The sequence below is a fragment of the Dromiciops gliroides genome, chromosome 3, assembly GCF_019393635.1.
Source record: "Dromiciops gliroides isolate mDroGli1 chromosome 3, mDroGli1.pri, whole genome shotgun sequence".
NCBI lineage: Eukaryota > Metazoa > Chordata > Mammalia > Microbiotheria > Microbiotheriidae > Dromiciops > Dromiciops gliroides.
The window spans coordinates 145,253,903-145,272,909 of NC_057863.1; the positions used below are offsets into that span (position 1 = coordinate 145,253,903).

General features: G+C 36.7%; 1 pseudogene; it reads left to right on the forward strand.

Moving 5' to 3' along the window:
* The first annotated feature begins 6,221 nt into the window (after positions 1-6,221).
* On the forward strand, positions 6,222-17,889 carry LOC122747254 (annotated as a pseudogene).
* Positions 17,890-19,007: the final 1,118 nt, after the last annotated feature.

The window sequence follows — 19,007 nt, forward strand, 5'->3', positions numbered from 1 at the left end:
ATTGCAATTGTAATGATTCAAATCGTCTTGCCTATAAAAATTTACTCCAGAGAAACATGACAAGTATTCAGTCCATAACATTTTTTTTTTCCTGGAAGGTCTTACAAATGTTGTTTGGGTGAAGAACCCAGAGCTGCCGGGGGGTATTATTATGTGAAATGAAAGTTGAGGAAAGTCATTAGAGTGTACACTTTTATGGATAACACACATAATTGTGACAACTAATATGTGACTAAAATTACATATTCAGTTCTAGTATTATAAAGATAAAGCTCTATAATTGTATTTATGCAGATGTTCATGGCTGTACATTTTTCTAAAGAAAAAAAAAAGTACCAGCAAAGAGACTTGTAAGACTGAGAATAAAATGGGGACATAGAATGCTCATTGCTTCCTTCCTGGAGCCATGTGCATAATTTAGGTTACATTTAGCCCCCTGCTGGAAGCCTTTACACAAAGGTAGTCTATCTGTTGTGTGTCATCAGGGCTGGCAGGGATCATGACTACTTCCACTGTTTTTCCTTGCCCCTGCTGTTTCTTGCCTATTCAAAAGTAAAGAAAGGAAGAAAGTCATGGTAAGAAATTTCTCCCCATGACCTCAATTATTCACACTTTTTCTCCTCTCATTTTGAAAAGGTGACTGAGATCGACCAGAATACACACAGAATACATTGTCACCAAAAACATTTCTTACTAGTCAACTCTGAAAAACATTATAAAAGAGATCAGAGTCTAGTGATGGTAGCATAAATTATTTTAGCAATATATCAGAAAACATACTCTTCAAAATGTACAGATTATGGAAATAAGCTTGACAGCAACGAGTTTTGTTTCTGTCCCTATAGCTCAAGCATGTAGTGTAATATTTTTCAAAGAGCTACTAAATGAAAAATATTATACTACATGTAGCTGTTTGATAAGTAATTACTTGCTTCTAACACAGTAAAGCCATGCAACAATTATGCAGTGGCAGTTAGCTTTTCCCAACAAGGCCCCCTTCTCCTCGATATGAAAATATGACTTTTCAGCTGAGTAGGATATGACAAAGGCAGTAAGAATCCAGTAGTCTTCAAGAATCCAAAATAATAATGGTGGTAGTGGTGATGGTGGTGGTAGTAGTATTAGTAGTAGTAGTAATAGTTATGGTGGTGGTGGTAGTGGTAGTGGTAGTAGTGTTAGTGGGAGTGATAGTGGTAGAGGTAGTGGGAGTGGAGGTGGTGGTGGTGTTAGTAGTAGTAGTCACAGTAGTAGTAGTAGTTTTAGTAGTAGTAGCAGCAGCAAGAGTAGTAGTAGTAGTATTGGTGGTGGTGGTGGTGGTAGTAGCAGTAGTATTAGTAGTTTTAGTAGTAGTAGTAGTAGTAGCAGAAGAAGCAGCAGCAGTAGTAGTAATGGTGGTGGTGGTGGTAGTAGCAGTAGTATTAGTAGTTTTACTAGTAGTAGTAGCAGTAGCAGAAGCAGCAGCAGCAGCAGTAGTAGTAATGGTGGTGGTGGTGGTGGTGGTGGTGGTGCTGGCAGTGGCAGTGGCAGTGGTGGAATGAGGACGAGGAGGAGGCAATTAAGACATTGGTACCATTGGTATCTAGTCAGTTGGATGGCACTGTGTATAGAGCACTGGACTTGAAATCAAGAAGACTCATCTTCATGAGTTCAAAGCTGTGCTCAGATACTTACTAGAAGTGTGACCCTGGGCAAGTCACTTAATTCTGTTTGTCTCAGTTCCTCATTCATAAAATGAGCTGAAGAAACAAATGGTAAGCCACTCCATTATCTTTGCCTAGAAAACCCTAAAATGGGGTCACTAAGAGTTGGACATTACTGAAATAATTAAATAGTGACAACCTCTGGAAAGATCAGTTTCATTTGAGTGATGAGGTCAGAAGAAAGATGAGAGGTAACGAAGGAGAGATTCTGAACATAGCCACTTTTTCAAGGAATTTGGAATTTGGAGGAGAAATATAAGATGATAGTTGGGATCTTGGGATATAATCAAGGTTATTATTATATTTTTTAAAGAATGGATGGGGGCAGCTAGGTGGTTTAGTGGATAGAGCATTGCCCCTGGATTCAGGAGGATCTGAGTTCAAATCTGACCTCAGACACTTGACACTAGCTATGTGAGCCTGGACAAGTCACTTAACCCCCATTGCCCTGCAAAATAAAAAAAAAAAGAATGGATGAGAATTAGACATGGTTAATAACATGGAAGGAACCAGTGGATAGCAAATAAAATCAAAATTAGGATAATATAGTCATAAATTAAGAGTTTTGAAACTTCAGTGCCTATCAATCTTTTTTTTTTTTTTTGAGGCAATTGGGATTAAGTGACTTGCTCAGGGTCACATAGCTAGTAAGTGTCAAGTGTCTGAGGTCAGATTTGAACTCAGATCCTCCTGAATCCAGGGCCAATGCTCTATCCACTGCACCACCTAGCTGCCCCAGTGCCTATCAATCTTAAACATACAGAAATTATACCCATAAGTATATGGACCTGATTAATGACTGTCCAGTTTATTCATGAAGATGAACCCTTCACCTTTCAATACAAACCATTCTTAATTCAGAGAGCTTTAATTGTTAAGAAATTTAGTTTCAATTTAATATCATTTTCCTGCCATGGAACACAAATTTCTTTTTTTATCATTTCTACTCATTGTCCCTTATGGGGCCAAATGGGACAAGAGTAATCTTTCATTTAGGTAATAGGCATGGCAAGAAGGAAATATGATGGAAGATAGGAGTGGATGGGATCAAAGTTACATATTAAAGGAATCTTCCTTGGTTAAGAGGATAAGCTCTTTATTATTAAAGGACAGAATCCACAGCATAACATAACTGAAAAAATCGTATTCTGAATTGAATTCAATTAAATATATATGTAGGTAAATTATTTTACTGCTCTGGGATTCAGTTTCTTCATACTGTTGTACAATGAGAGACTTTGGTTAGTTGATTTCTAAGGTACCTTTTATTTATAATATTCCATTATTCTATTTGTTAGGTATTCTGTCAGCTAAAAGATTATGGGAAGCACTATAAGGAGTATTATGTAATACACCAGAGAGGGTGAGGAGGGAATATACTAAAGAAATTAAACCAGAAAGACACAGCCTTTTCCTATGCCATTTAAAGCATAGCCCCATTTTACTTAAAATGTATAGGTATTTTAGAAGATAGATTTGTACATAGCCTTATCCTGAAAGCTTACTGATTAGACCAAAATGTCAGCTAAGAAAACAATAAATCAGCTACATTTTAGGAACAGTTAAAGTTTTACTAACTATAACTAGGACAGAGTGATTGGAGGTTTACTTTAGAGTACTGAAATTTAGTGAATGTCATCTGCATTCTGTGAGGTACATTGTAGGTACCTTGAGGTACATTTCCTCCTCCTAGCAATTTCGACTTCCCTTGAATCAACCAACTCTTCAGCAGCTTAGAAAAATTGACATGTCCCAGGGTTTGCTTCCAGGAGAATTCCTGACCCAACATTCAGCTCTGCTCTCAGATACTCCTAACCTCCCTTCCTTTCCTATAGCTCAGATTTTAATGTCAGAGAAGAAAGAAAGCAGTGTGTGTGTATGTGTGTGTGTGTGTGTGTGTGTGTGTTTCTTTCTTGAATTCCAGAGAGGATTTAGGTAGTCTGATTTGCAGACTATGTCCTAAATGCCAATTGTATATTTCAGTCTAGGAATCCCTAAGCAATACCTGAAATTAAAGCCTGGAAGCAAATAGAACAAATATGAGTCAGGAAACATTGTACTGGGCACCTCTGATGTATGAGGATTATTGACATTAAAATAGCAAGTAACAATTTTAGGAAACATCAGAGACTCTAGAGAATATCTCTATCTACACAAACACACACAAAAACACGCATGCACGTGCACACACACACACACACACACACAAATGTCTAATTGCTTCTTTCTTTTGGTCCTTCACCCTTCAGAATTGTGAGGTTCTTAGAAAAACAGATTGGTGAAACATAATTTTGGACCCTGGGATAAATGACATATTTATTGCTAAAACAAATAGATTATTTTCAAATGCCATCCTCATTGATATTTCCCTACAATTTGGCAGTGGAGAGCATTTCTTGTTTCTGACTGAACACTCCTCTCTGGTTTATTTTGACATAGCCCTGTCATGTTTCTCCTCCTACCTCTCTGATTGTTCCCAGTGTACTTTACTTGATCAGCATCCATGCTTTGTCCCTTATGCATGAGGATACAAAAAACAGTATCTTAGGCTCCTCTTCTCTTCTCTTCTCTTTCTCCATGACCACATCAAATCTCAGATTCAGAGGCCATTTTCTTAGTCAATAAGCATATATTAAGTGTTTGCTGTATGTTAGGTGCTGTGCTAACTGTTGGGGTTACAAAGAAAGGAAAAAGATAGTCCTTACAATATAGTGGGGGGAAAAACAAACAAACAAATATGTGCAAACAAGCTATATTTAGGATAAATAGGAAATAGCTAACAGAGGGAACACCATAGATTTAAAAGAGATTAGAAAATGTCTCCTGTAGAAGTTGGAATTTTAGCTGGAACTGAGATTAATTATTAGATTTCTGAGAAGACTGACAGATAAGAAAATCTGTCATCTCTATGCATCTTCAACAATCTGCTAGAAATCCCTACTTAGGACATAGCATAGGTATCTCAAATCTGTGGGTTTTATTAATTAATTTCTATTTCTATAAATATCAGTTTTTGTTGAGTATATTTTAACTTAGTAATATTATATACCAGTAAAGAATTGACCACATTTCTCCCTAACTTCTCATGCCACCTTCTAGAGAAAGCAGGGAGAGTTTTAGCATGGCAGTTTGCACGAATAGGAGAAAAACACTCAAAATCCAGGAGACTTAGAAGCTAGAGAGCCAAGCCCAGAGAATCTCTAAAACACCCAGAAAAAGGGGTTGATAGAGTTGGGTCATTATACTTTATACATTGAACAAAGGTAAATGGTAAGGTGGTCTGTTAAAGTAAACTCTACAGTTGAAATCAGGGAGAAGAATACAAAAGATCCACATGAAGTTGCTTAAGAGAAAGTCTATTACATAGGTGTGGTTTGATCTTATCAGTCCTTCACTTAGCTAGACAAAAGAGTCTATCTCCATTTCTTTTGTTCTCCTCAGTTTGTCTCAAAAAAGATTTTCTGAAGTTTCCCAAGAACTGGACTTTGGGGAGAGGGGGCGCTGAGAAATTTATCTCTGGGTCCCCCAAGAAATCCATTATTAATAATCATTTTCTCACAAATTCAACATGTGCAAAAAGACTATCTTTTCCCGTAAACACACCACTCTTATGTATTTTTTACATCTTTCAAGGACACTACCATTCATCTAGTCCCTCTGGTTCTCAAACTAGGAGTCATCCTCAACACCTTATTTTTACTTGCATATCCCCCATATCCATTTAGTTGCAAAGTTTCTTGTGTTCTACCTCTGCAACTAGTCTAGAATCTATTCTATTCTCTCTACTCATAAGTCTTTTATCACCTCTGGCCTTAATTATTGCACAATGTCCCAATTAGTTTCCCTGTGTCTAACCTCTTTCTTATTTGATCTACCATCCATACGGTTGCCAAATTGATATTCCAAATGCACAGGTCAGACCATGTCACTAAAGATGCTTCATTATCACTAATATCAAACATAAAATCTTCTATTTTCCATTTTAACCTTTCACAATTTGATTCCAACCTATCTTTACAGGATAATCATTTCCCCTTAGGATTCCCTTCATTCTTTCCCTCCACACTCCAAACTTGTCTACTTGTCTTTGCATAATGAAAATCCAGTTCCAATATCTTTCTTCCAATATGGGAAGTATTCTCCCTCCTCACCTGCATTTCCTAGAACTCTTATCTCTTTTCACAGAATCATAGATCTGGAACTAGAAGGAACCTGAGAAACACCAAGGCTCAATAAAATAGCAGCTTACTTTAAGAGAAACTCCTTAGTCTGAAGCATAACTAAATAATTTCCTTTTGGTTGTCTGGATTTAAAAGAATCTAAGAACAGAAAGTCATTCTGTCAAAAAAGTCTAATGACAGGTACTGTGCTAAGTGCTCAGGATACAACAAATGCAATGATTGATTTCTGTCCTTAAGTAACTCCCATTCTAATGGGAAACAACTTGTAAGAATGTATGAACAAAGAAGATAATGTGGTATAAATGGAAGATAATCTCAGAAGGAAGAAACTTGCATGGGGATGGGGGAAAGTTCCCTGGCAAATATAATATTTAAGCTGGGTCATGGAGAAGGTTAGTGAAGTCAAGATGTAGAAGGGAGAAGGAAGAATTTTTAAGGTATGGAGATCAAGGATATGGAGTGTAATGTTCAAAGAACAACATAAAACCCAGGTAGCTAGAAAGTAGAGAATGTGGTGGAGAGTAAAGTAAAAGATAACTGGAAATAGAAGAGTCCAAGTTCTGAAGGAATTTTAATTTCAAATGAGGAACTTTATATTTGTTCCTAGAGGTAATTGGCAGCTACAAGACTTAAAATCACTTGGGGAGCTGAAGTGAAAATGGATCTTAGTGGGGGAAGATTTGAGGCAGGAAGATCAACCAACCCGCCCAGTAGTTGCTTTAATATAAAACATTTTATTAATTTATTTTTTTTAAGTTTTTCTTCTAAAATCATGAATACAGTCTGATTACAATTAAGCACACTGTACAAACAATATCACTACCATGTTTATGAAATTAGGGTTTACTGAAGACCAACACAAAGGGAGGTAGGAAGTATTTCTAATAAGTAGGGCTTGAGTAACAAGACTAATGGAATCAATCAATACAAACAACATCTCTAGGCTAATGGGCCAAGCTTTAGGACAGGAAAGAGTTAAAGAACAAAGGTATTCTACTCTCTGAAAACCATAGAGTACTTGGTTCTCACTTAACTGCAAGGCTGAGCAGGGACTATCAGAACCTAGACATTATTGAATAGGCTCAGAGAGGTGGTCATCAGGGCCCCTTGGTAGTTAAACATAAAAGACATTTAAAAAGGTAACTTATAATTGCCTGTCATATGATTTTGTGATAATGATTCAATATAATAATAAGTTAAAATTTTAATATAGTAGCCATACATCTTCAAATTTTCTTTTCTAAACTCTAGTTTAGAAAAGGGCAACAATTTAGGTTACAAGTTACCAAAACTCACCATCCAGTGTCAAGATAAATAAATTTATATATGTAAACAAACAAACAAATAAATTTCATATGAATATATACATAATTTCACATATATAATCCCATATATGTATGTGTGTGCATGCATGTGCGTATATTTATGTATATATCTACATACATACATATGCATGTGTGTGTACATATATGAAATTTCCTGAAGCTTGTCAAAAAGTAGAATATGATATTGATATATCACAGAATTAATGGCTGTTTATAATACTCTCTTCACAGTTATACCTTGCCTTTGGGTAGAACTTGCTGAGTATGAAATGTGGTAAGATGGGAACATGGTAAAATGGGAAGGAGGGCAAGGAAAAAGAAACATATACTAGGGTTATGGAAGCAGGAGGCATCAAATGAAAGGGGGAAAAGATGCCTATAAGAAGTTATAGTTCATTTAGAACAGATAGTTTGCATAGAAATGAAAAGAATCCTAGACAGTTTTTGAGTCTCATTATTTATGACTTATACCTGATTGCTTTTAGTAAGGAGTTGGTGACCTAAAAAACACATTAATATGCTTTTAGCTTTGTGTTTTCTTGTTTGCCTTTTTTGTTATATTGCAATGCCTTAAGTCATTTAGCAAATAATGTTGTTATTTTTTTTTAAATTTTCCTCTTGTCTTAGTACATTCACTTTCATTGGAGTTTATTTTGTGAAATTCTCTAAGGCCTCCTACTGCTTGATGTAGCACCAGAGCAAGGAAATAAAAGCATTTGCTTACAGTACAATCATTTACTTTTGGTGAGAGTCTAAGAATATCAGTTTAAGGAGTATTGGTTACTACTAGAGCTCAAAAGTAACTCAGAGGCCCTACTTTATTTTGTTTCTGTTTTTTTTGCAGGGCAATGGGGTTAAGTGACTTGCCCAGGGTCACACAGCTAGTAAGTGTCAAGTGTCTGAGACCAGATTTGAACTCAGGTCTTCCTGAATCCAGGGCCTCTGCTCTATCCACTGTGCCACCTAGCTGCCCCCGGGCATTTAGTTTAGATCCCTCAAACTAAGGATCTCAAAGAAACTAATCCACTTTCCCAAAGTTGTGCAAGTAGTTAAATGTCAAAGATAAGAATTGAACCCTATAATCGAAATCCAGATTCAGTGTTCTTTATGTTCCACTCTCATCATTAAAAGCATGATCTACTCTTATCTATCATTTATTTGTACTGAGCTTATTTCTTCAAGACCCTAGATGTGGAAATGGACTAATTTCATGAACTTGTTTCCCATAGGTATTTACTTAGTTTTGATATTTTGCATTTTTAACCTTGTTAGGATGCTAAAGCATCTCAAATCCACTTTAATTTCTTTTCTTTCTTTCAGCATGGTGGAAAGAATCAGGTGAATTATAGCAAAAATGATATGAAATTAACTTTCCTTTTATATAGGATAATTATGAAACAAAGCAATAAAACCACCAACTATACTTATTTTAAAAGAAAATTATTTCAAAAATATCAGTTCAGTTAACTTTTAAAAATATAAGCTACATAACCCAATAAACAACAAATAAAAAAGAAACTTTTAAAGTTATGATATCTGTCACTGGATACAAATGCAATATTTATTAAGTACTTGCTGTGTGTAAAGCACTGTGTTTACAAACAGAGGCAGAAAGACCCAATTACAAGCTTAATGGAAACATCTCATGGTCCTTAGGTTACAGCAGCAGAGTAAATGCTAATGCATCTTCTTTGGGATCATGTTCATTGATAAAACTACATCCATTTCTTATCTTGAACCATGACAATACCAAGACTTCGGAGGCTAAGTACTTTCTTTTGTTTTTAGTATTTTTGTTTGTTTGTTTGTTTTGTGAGGCAAAGAGGGTTAAGTGACTTGCCCAGGGTCACACAGTGTCTGATGCTAGATTTGCACTCAGGTCCTCCTGAATGCAGGGCTGGTGCTTTATCCACTGCAATACCTAGCTGCCCCTGTTTTTAGTATTTGTGACTGTTGAGGAGGATAGGCTTGAAGCTCTTATAAAGGGGTGTTACCCAAAATTACATGTTATTTGAACATGTTGGTAGCAGGACTGAATGTGGGGGTAGGGAGAGAATTAGGGGGAAGAGATAGTTTTGCTGACTCTACTAGGGCCAGAGAGGTATTTGAATTCATTGCTGCTTCATCTAGGCTGGCTTGCCCATTATTATTTTTGCAGATGAATGAAGGTTAGGGGTATAACAGTCTCTTTCTTCACAGGTGTGGGAATTTATTTTGATTTGGGTACCCTGCCTTTGGGCTGAGATTAAAAAGCCTTAGGCTCTCAGGGTTTTTTTCTGTGTGAGGGTCTCATGCCCCTCCCCCTCCACTTCAGCTGAGCCAAAAAAGCCCCGTGGGCTTTTCAGGACACCAGGTCAGATGACTGGGAAAAAAAAAAAAGCCCCAGTTCCCTACCCCCTGAGGGGAGCTGCCTGGGAGATCCCAGGCTTGTCCTGCCAGGCCCTGGTATATAGCCTTGGGCCCCTCGAGCCCCACTGGGCACAGCCCTAGTGCAGCGGTAGATAAGCTTGGGGGGCGGGAGGAGGGATGCAGAGAGCCACAGGTCTGAGGGGGAGAGAAGGAACATATATACAGGGGAGCTTGCAAGACAGGAGGTTGGAGAAGACAGTAAGTGAGGAGACAGACAGAGGAAGGAACAGTTGGAGTAAGGGGCTTTTCAGGGGTTCATCACTATGGTAGTGAGAGAGAAGTTAAAGAGTGAAGCAGGGGGCTATTCAGTGGAGCGGTCAGCACAGAGGAGTTGGAGAAAGGACTTTCCAGTTAGAAGGTAAAGAGAAGAGGATGGACAGAAAAAGACAGAGAAAAAAGCTAAGAAAGAGAAAACTGGAGCATACCCTAAGGCAAGAGGCAGCAAAGGCCCTTATTATATTAAAAACAGACAGGTTATATAATTTGCCTTTCTTTACCCTTATCATTTACATTGATTTTTATAAATAAATTCTGCCTTGATTACTTAATTAAGAGGCTTCTTAAGTGTTTGCTTATCAATTTGGGAGTAGTGTGGAGAAATTTTGTAAACAGCCCATATTAAATTGGTTTGGTTTTTTTTTGTTTGTTTGTTTGTTTTTTGCAGGGCAATGGGGGTTAAGTGACTTGCCCAGGGTCACACAGCTAGTAAGTGTCAAGTGTCTGAGGCCGGATTTGAACTCAGGTACTCCTGAATCCAGGGCCAGTGCTTTATCCACTGTGCCACCTAGCTGCCCCTAGCCCATATTAAATTAATAGCAGTCAGATAGCCAGCCAGTCAAACATCCACAGATTAGTCAAAAGTCCCTAGTTTAGTCCTCCAGTCAGATTAGGGCCGAGTTGGTTTAAAATATTCTTACACAGGGAATGTTCCCATTGACTGACTCTATATTAGCGATAGCAAAGGAAGATGTGGTATATACATGGTATAATTATAGTTAATGTGGACTCTGAATGAAAAAAAAAAGCTTACATTTTAGTGGAATAAATAAAGCAACTTGTTACTCTCTTTGGTTAATGAAATAGGAATAGAAGATAAAGAGAATTATATGGACCATGAATTTAGAGGTAGAAAGGAACTTTGAAATCATCTAATTTGAAAACATAAGGTTTGTTTGTTTTCATTTTTTTCCAATGGCGAAATTTATTCCTACACAAATGAAGTGACTTGGTCAAGGTCATATAGCTAGTTAGGGGCAGAATTGGCTGTTGAATTCAGATCTCTTGATTCCCATGTTAATGCTCATTTCCCTACACTATGAATTTTCAAAGTCACTGTTATTGATAAATTGAACTTTTCATATCATAAAATTGTAATTTTATATTATAGAAATATATTTTATTTCAATAACTTTTTATTAAAACTATTTCCAAGTTCAATCATTCCTAAAAGATACTGGAAATAGAGAAATCATTTAAAGCAAGAAACTTGTTCGAGAGAGCTCACTAAAATCAAGAATACTTGGAAACAAGTATAAAGACCTACATTGAAAATGAGAAGTTTTCTCACTAAACCTCTGGTATGTTTGCAGACTTATTAAAAAGTCACCCTGAACACTGTTCTTTCAGCGACACAAATAGTTGGTATATTAAGTATGCCAAAATAGAAAAAAACATCTAGGAAATTTTTTTGTTTTGAATAGCCCCTTTACTCCCTCAAAGCTTTAGTGGTATCAAGTTCTTTTAGCTCTATAGCACTGGATGCTTTGGTACTTCTTCACTCTGGGATTGCTTGCAACTGTTTCTCTAGACATAAATTTCTAAAGTTAGGTACTTACCCTCACTGGTTGGCAAACACTGTTATCTGGGACTGCCTTCTGCTACTCACAGCAGTCTATTACTTACTGTGTCTGTATTACTTATGGTGTTATCCTTACAGTTTCTTCTCTTCTTTCCTTCCTTAAAGTCAGAATATAAAATAGATATAAACCTCCTTACCCAATACCAATGGTCTATTTGAGCCTGGTCCCACACACACTTGCTATATTTCCATCTGTGTTAAGATTGGACTATCTTTCTGATAACACACAAACTATGTGTCTTCCATTAAAAAAATATATTCCGTGTAAACTATAAAGCACTAAGTAAATGTGAAGACTAACCATTATTATTATTTATCAGATACAAATTTTACCTTGTATCCCCCTATAATCTGCCAATATTATATTTGTACCTTGTTTTTCATCAGTTATACAAACCGCTAAAATTTGTGTGTGTATACACATGTATGCATACATACATATATTTGGATTTTTACCATTTATTTTTTATATTTAATATTTTATTTCCCCCATTTATATGTTAAGACAATTTTAAAACTTTTTTTTAAAGTTCTGAGTTTGAAATTCTATCACGAAGAAATTCTATCCCTCCTTTCTGCAATCTAATATGTTATACATGTGCAATCATGAAAAAATGTACATATTAATTATTTTCTACAAGATGGCCAAAATAAAAAAAAGAATGAAAGGAAGAAAGATAATGAAAAATTGCATGCTTCAGTCTGTATTGAAACAGGATCAATTCTTTTTCTGGATGCAGATAGCATGCTTCATCATAAAACATTTGGGATTGCCTCAGATCACTGTATTTCTGAGCATAGCTAAACCATTCACAATTCTACGTTATACAATATTACTATTACTGTGAACAATGGTTTCTTTCTTCTGCTCACTTCACTTTGCATCAATTCATGTAAGTCTCTCCGGATATTTCTAAAATCATACTATTTTTCATTTCTTATAGCACATGTTTTTCCATGCATCTTATACTGAGGCAAAGCTGAGCCATACATATACACCTTGCCTATTTCTGTCTTTTTTTTTACTTCCATTCATCTGCTCTTATCAGTTATCCTAAATATTTGATCCATGTAACATCTCTGCCATTTTTCTGCTCCTTATGATTTTTTTCTTAAGCACACAATTTCTGAGTGAAAAACACATAGTAAATTATCATTTTCCCATCTAATTAAAATAATCAAAACATGAAACAAGAATATGTTATACAAATGGTAATGACTGTGGTGGTAACAGTGACAATAACTATTATAATAATGAAAAGAATAGAAAATTTAGGAAATCAAAGAACAGACCATGAGGGTAGAAATTATTTAGTAAAGAAGCAAAATTTGGGGGGCAGCTAGGTAGCACAGTGGATAAAGGACCAGCCTTGGATTCAGGAGGACCTGAGTTCAAATCTGGCCTCAGATACTTGACACTTACTAGCTGTATGACCCTGGGCTAGTCACTTAAACCTCATTGCCCCACAAAAAGAAAAAAAAAAGCAGCAAAATTTTCAATGTACACCAATCAATAAAAGCATATTTCTTCAATTATATCATTTTAATAAAATTATAATGTAATTATTAAAAAAACATTGTAGCCAAGTCTTTCATAGCTTTTCATCAAACAATATTCCTGTCTTTGTGTATGATATTCTCTTGGTTCTGCTCACTTCACAATTCATCATTTCACATTTCTTTCCAGGTCTTTCTGAAGTCCTCCTGCTTGTCATTTCTTATAGCACAATAATATTCCATCACCATTATATACCACAGTTTGTTTACGCTCTTCTGTAAAAACTGATGCAAAATAATCAAAAGGTGATATCTGTAGTAGTAGGTAGCTTGAACTTTCTGTTTCCCATACATAGCAAAGGGATATTTCTCTATTTCTAACCTCTACCTTTTGCAATTCAAATACTTGTCAATAGATTTACAGACAGAATCCTAGCATCTTGTTTTGGATATAATGAAAGGAAAACACCTAGAAAATGTTACAATGGTGCTAAATACCAAATAACCTTAAAAATGGTTGTTCTATTAATTTTATTTGTTTGCCTATCTATCCATCACTCAGAGAGTATTTTATCTGGGATTATTTGAAGAATAAGCAATGATTGTGTCTGACACTCCTTTTTCCATTAAGAAAGAATTTTCCATTGTTGGGGAAAAACTTTGCTAATTATATAACATTTTATAAGGTAATGTGATAAAGGAGAAAAAGTAGTGGCTTTGGAGTTATAGGATCAGGTTTCAAATCTCTGTTCTAACATTTGCTAATAAGGAGCCCAAATTGCTTATCATTTCCGTATCTTGGTTTCTGCATTTGTTAAGCAATGGATTTGGAATAGATGACTCCTGAGGGTCCCTTTCAACTCTATTATTGTATGATGCTCATTGTCAGGTGTGAAACTTTCTCTCTTGTAACATGGATAAAGAAATGTGAAGAAGGGAAGACAAAAATGGTGAAATTAAGGTGACAACAACACCTTTGTGACACTATACTTTATTCTTCAAACATGAAGAAATAGAATTGATTCATATACTACAATTCTTATGAAAGATGGTGATAGATTAAGAAAAACAACTCAAATTTCCATTTTCAAAACCTCTTTTTCTCTTGTTAAACCAAACTATCATTAGTAATTGTATGCTGATTAAATCTAAGATAAATATGTTGATTAAACCATTTTTACAAGCTAAGAAGGTGAGACTTATGTGTGTGTTGTGGGGTTTTTTTGGATTTTTTTCTTTTTTACTGTTTAATAGAAAGTAAAGTTGGGTTCATATCTTTTCAGGTCTACAAAATGCCATTTAAAAAGTGGAGCTGATTTGAGTTATGGGACCAAAAGAAAAACAGTAAAGCTGTAATATCTTTGCATTTATGAAACACCCCAAACCAATGTTTATAATGGAAATCCTGACAGACTATAAACTATGACATAGCTAGTGGGATATAACAAGAAAGGCCTTTAAAAAATGGAACCTGAAAAACTTGTTGATGAAATTTATTGTTGTCTAGCAAAGTTTGCTAAACAATACATTTAGGGGCAGCTAGATGGCACAGTGGATAAAGCACCGGCCCTGGATTCAGGAGTACCTGAGTTCAAATCCGGCCTCAGACACTTAACACTTACTAGCTGTGTGACCCTGGGCAAGTCACTTAACCCCAATTGCCTCACCAAAAAAAATAAATTAAAAAAAAAAAAACACAATACATTTAACAGAATCCTATAGCTTTTGTTTCTAGATAAACATCAATAGGGAACAACTTTACAGCTTCTGTTTCTCATAAACTATCTAAATTTCAAAACAGTTGCTCTATTCATTTTTAATTCATTTAACTGTTTTTCCTTGTGAATATTTGTACCTTTGTTCTCTTGAAGAACAGGAAAGTATAAAGAGCTCTATGTTCAGCATGACCTAATTTATCTGACTTTACTAGGCAATTAGGTATTCCCCATGAATAAATTCTCCAAATTACTGAAACACCAAAACTTTTAAAACAATCATTTTATTGGAATCTATCTAAAATGGATTAAATATTTTCTTACATTACTTTTTACAGAGGGTACTCATAATAATTACTGATCATGATGTCAATAGTATTCATTCATATAACATAACTCTCTTTCTTATTCTTTTACTTTTTTCCTGCTCTTTAGTTTCTCTTTCTCTCTTTCTCTCTCTGTATTTATGTATATATGATACATGTGTGTATATATACATACATATACATATACCAACACCTCCACCTCCACCTTGAGCTCCAGCTCCATAACTTCCTATCTATATTTCTGTCTATCTATATAGATTTAGACTTTCATAAAATCAAAGGTTCACTACCCATAACCCTTACCTGTATGTCTTCAGTCTTTGAGGTTGCACAGTAGAATTCTGCGCCTGGAATTAAGAAGATCTGAGTTAAAATCAGTCCTCAGACACTTATTAGTGAAATGATGTCAGGCAAGTCATTTACTTTTGTCTGTCTCATTTTCCTGAAGTGTAAATATTGATTATAGTCACAACTATTTCCCAGATTTGTTGTGAGGATTAAATAAGATAGAATTCATAAACCACATGCTTATTCCTTTCCTTTTACCCTCACATATGATCTTGAAATGCACTGCCCAGATCTAAACAACATTCTCAAAAACAATAAACTACGTGATACATTCCTCTATCTTATAAATCTAGTCAATGTTTAAAAAAATAATAACACCCCCAAAACTAAAACAAACAAAAAATACCCCAAAACTAACTTACATTATTATTGCATGACTAGTTCTTGATGAAGACTTTCTCCCTCTTTTCCTTTCAAAGTACTCACAATTCATCTCTTTAGTCATGTGTTTCAGAATTTTGACAAACATCAGAGAAGAGCTCACCAGACTACTGGTTCCCACTCTGATCTTTTTTGTTTCTTCCTCTAGTCATAAGATTAAAACCGTTATGGGGTGGGGGTGGGGGGGGAAGGAGATGAGGATCAGATGAATTGAGTTGTGGAAGAGGAACAGCATCAACAGCAACAACAATTATGACAAGAGGAGGAGCACATTGCAAGGAATGGGGAAGTTATTGGTGCAGAACCCAGACATGGAAACCAAAATGATTCCCAGCAAGAACAATTAGAAGAAAATAATAATCGGTTTACTTCAGTAGATGAAGAATGCACAGGTATCCAAGAAGAACAGGAAGAGGAGGAGGAGGAACATGCTGGTGAACAAGATGAAGAGGATAAAGAGGAGGAGGAAATGGACCAAAAGAGTGATGATTTTGATCAATCTGATGACAGTAGCAGAGAAGATGAACACACAAACAGTAACAGTGTCACAAATTCCAATTGTATCATGGACTTGCCTTTTCACCAACTTTCCTCCCCTTTCTATACAAAGACATCAAAAATGAAAAGAAATTGGACCATGGTTCTTAGGTCCGATCATTTTCTTTGGGAAAGAAACCATGCAAAGTCTCAGAATATACAAGCACTACTGGCCTGGTGCCATGCTCGGCAACACCTACCACATTTGGGGACCTCAGAGCAGTCAATGGCCAAAGTCAACAAAGGTGCTGAATTACATCTGTCCAGCCACCTACAGGCCTTCAGGAATGGCTGAAAATGTTTCAGAGCTGGAGTGGACCAGAGAAACTGCTTGCTTTAGATGAACTCATTGATAGTTGTGAACCAACACAAATAAAACATATGATGCAAGTAATAGAACCTCAGTTTCAGTGAGACTTCATTTCATTTCTCCCCAAAGAACTGCCACTTTATGTGCTTTCATTCCTGGAACCCAAGGACCTGCTATAAGCAGGTCAGACATGCCCATACTAGAGAATTCTGGCTGAAGACAACCTTCTCTGGAAAGAGAAATGCAAGGAAGAGGGGATTGATGAACCACTGAACATCAAAAGAAGAAAAATCATAAAACCAGGTTAAACTGGCAGTGAGGAGAACTGAAATATCCAAAGGTGCTCAAAGGACATGATGATCATGTGATCACATGCTTACAGTTTTGTGGAAACAGGATAGTTAGTGGTTCTGATGACAACACTCTGAAAATTTGGTCAGCAATCACAGGCAAACATTTGAGAACATTAGTAGGAAACACCGGTGGAGTATGGTCATCACAAATGAGAGACAATTTCATCATTAATGGATCTACTGATTGTACTCTTAAAGTTTGGAATGCAGAGACTGGAGAATGTATACACACTTTATATGGACATACCTCCACTGTCCATTGTATGCACCTCCATGAAAAGCGTGTTGTCAGCCGTTCTTGAGATGCTACACTTAGGGTTTGGGACATTGAGACAGGCCAGTGTTTCCATGTCCTGATGGGTCATGTAGCAGCAGCCCGATATGTTCAGTATGATGACAGGAGGGTTGTTAGTGGAGGATATGATTTTATGGTGAAGGTGTGGGATCCAGAGACTGAAACTTATCTACACACACTGCAAGGGCATACCAACAGAGTCTATTCATTACAGTTTGATGGCATTCATGTGGTGAGTGGATCTCTTGATACATCAATTCGTCTCTGAGATGTGGAAACATGGAACTGCATTCACACATTAACAGGACATCAGTCATTAACTAGTGGAATGGAACTCAAGGACAATATTCTTGTCTCTGGAAATTCGGATTCCACAGTTAAGATCTGGGATATAAAACAGGACAGTGTTTACAGATGTTGCAAGGTCCCAACAAGCATCAGAGTGCTGTGGCCTGTTTACAGTTCAACACGAACTTTGTAATTACCAGCTCAGATGATGGAACTGTAAAACTGTGGGACTTGAAAACGGGTAAATTTATCTGAAACCTAGTCACATTGGAGAGTGGGGGGAGTGGGGGAGTTGTGTGGTGGATCAGAGCCTCTAACACAAAGCTGGTGCTGATAATGCCAAAGTCACAGGTTCAATCCCTGTAAGGGCCACCAAAATGTTATGGGGGGGGAAATGGAGTATGGGGTTTGGGTTAGGGGTAGGGGTTCTTAGGAATTCCTCTTTAAAGAATTACACCCTCTTGCACAGAAAAGCAGTTAGAATATGATGGTAGTTTATTTAGGGGCAAGGGAAGGGAAGGTGGGGGGAAGGGAAACCATGAAAGAAATCCTTGGACATCTCATGGGGAGATAGGTATGGAACAAAGCATGCGGCTCTGAGGTACCAATCTCCTCGAGCAGGAGACTAGCAGGTACTTTTATAGCGGGCTGATGGGGGTGTGACCATCTGCCCGTGGAAAGTTCCTTTAGTGAGGAAGGACCATCCCCCACTGGTGGTGGCTAGAGGAATTGGGTGAGGGGTGGCTATGGATCTCTCTTCAGGTCACAAAGGCAGCAGCCACACCCAAACTTATCTCCTCAGGGGTAAGGGAGACCAGAATTAAGGGTGGAGGTACCAAAGCTAGCTCAGTCCAAACTGGTTCCACTTATCTCCCTAGGCTTATCTGTCCTCTGGTTTAGTTTCTCAAGGAGAAGATTTCTTGATGGACCCTAGAGAACTTATGGGGAACTTTGGGCCCACAATAGAACTCAAGATCTAAACATTAAAAAAAAAATGCTTTAAAGCTTAGCTAGTCCCATTGTCTCATTTTATAGATGAGGAAAATGGGGCTCAAGAGAGGTCTTTTTAAAATCCAGAGAGGATAGAGTATCCAAAAGGACTAGATGACACACTGAATCAAATGTTATACTAAAGCCAAAAAAAGAGTTTCTAAAAAAGGTCATTGGATTTCACTTGAGTGAGGATATAGGACAACAGATTTCTAGGGGTTCAAAAGTGACAAGAAAGTGGAAGTAAAGAATATAGATAGATTTTAAAGACTTTGACTAAAAGGGGGAAGAGATATATAGGATAGTAGCTTGAGGGTATTACAGGGTCAAGTGAGGGTGTGGTAATATCTGCATAAGTTTAAGCAGCAGGGAATGAGCCAATTGATAAGAAAGGATTAAAGTTTAAATAGTAGGGGGATGACAATGAGGTAAAAATGTGTGGATGGAATCAGTGGTACAAAAATAGGCTAATACTTGGCAAGGAAAGGAGACAA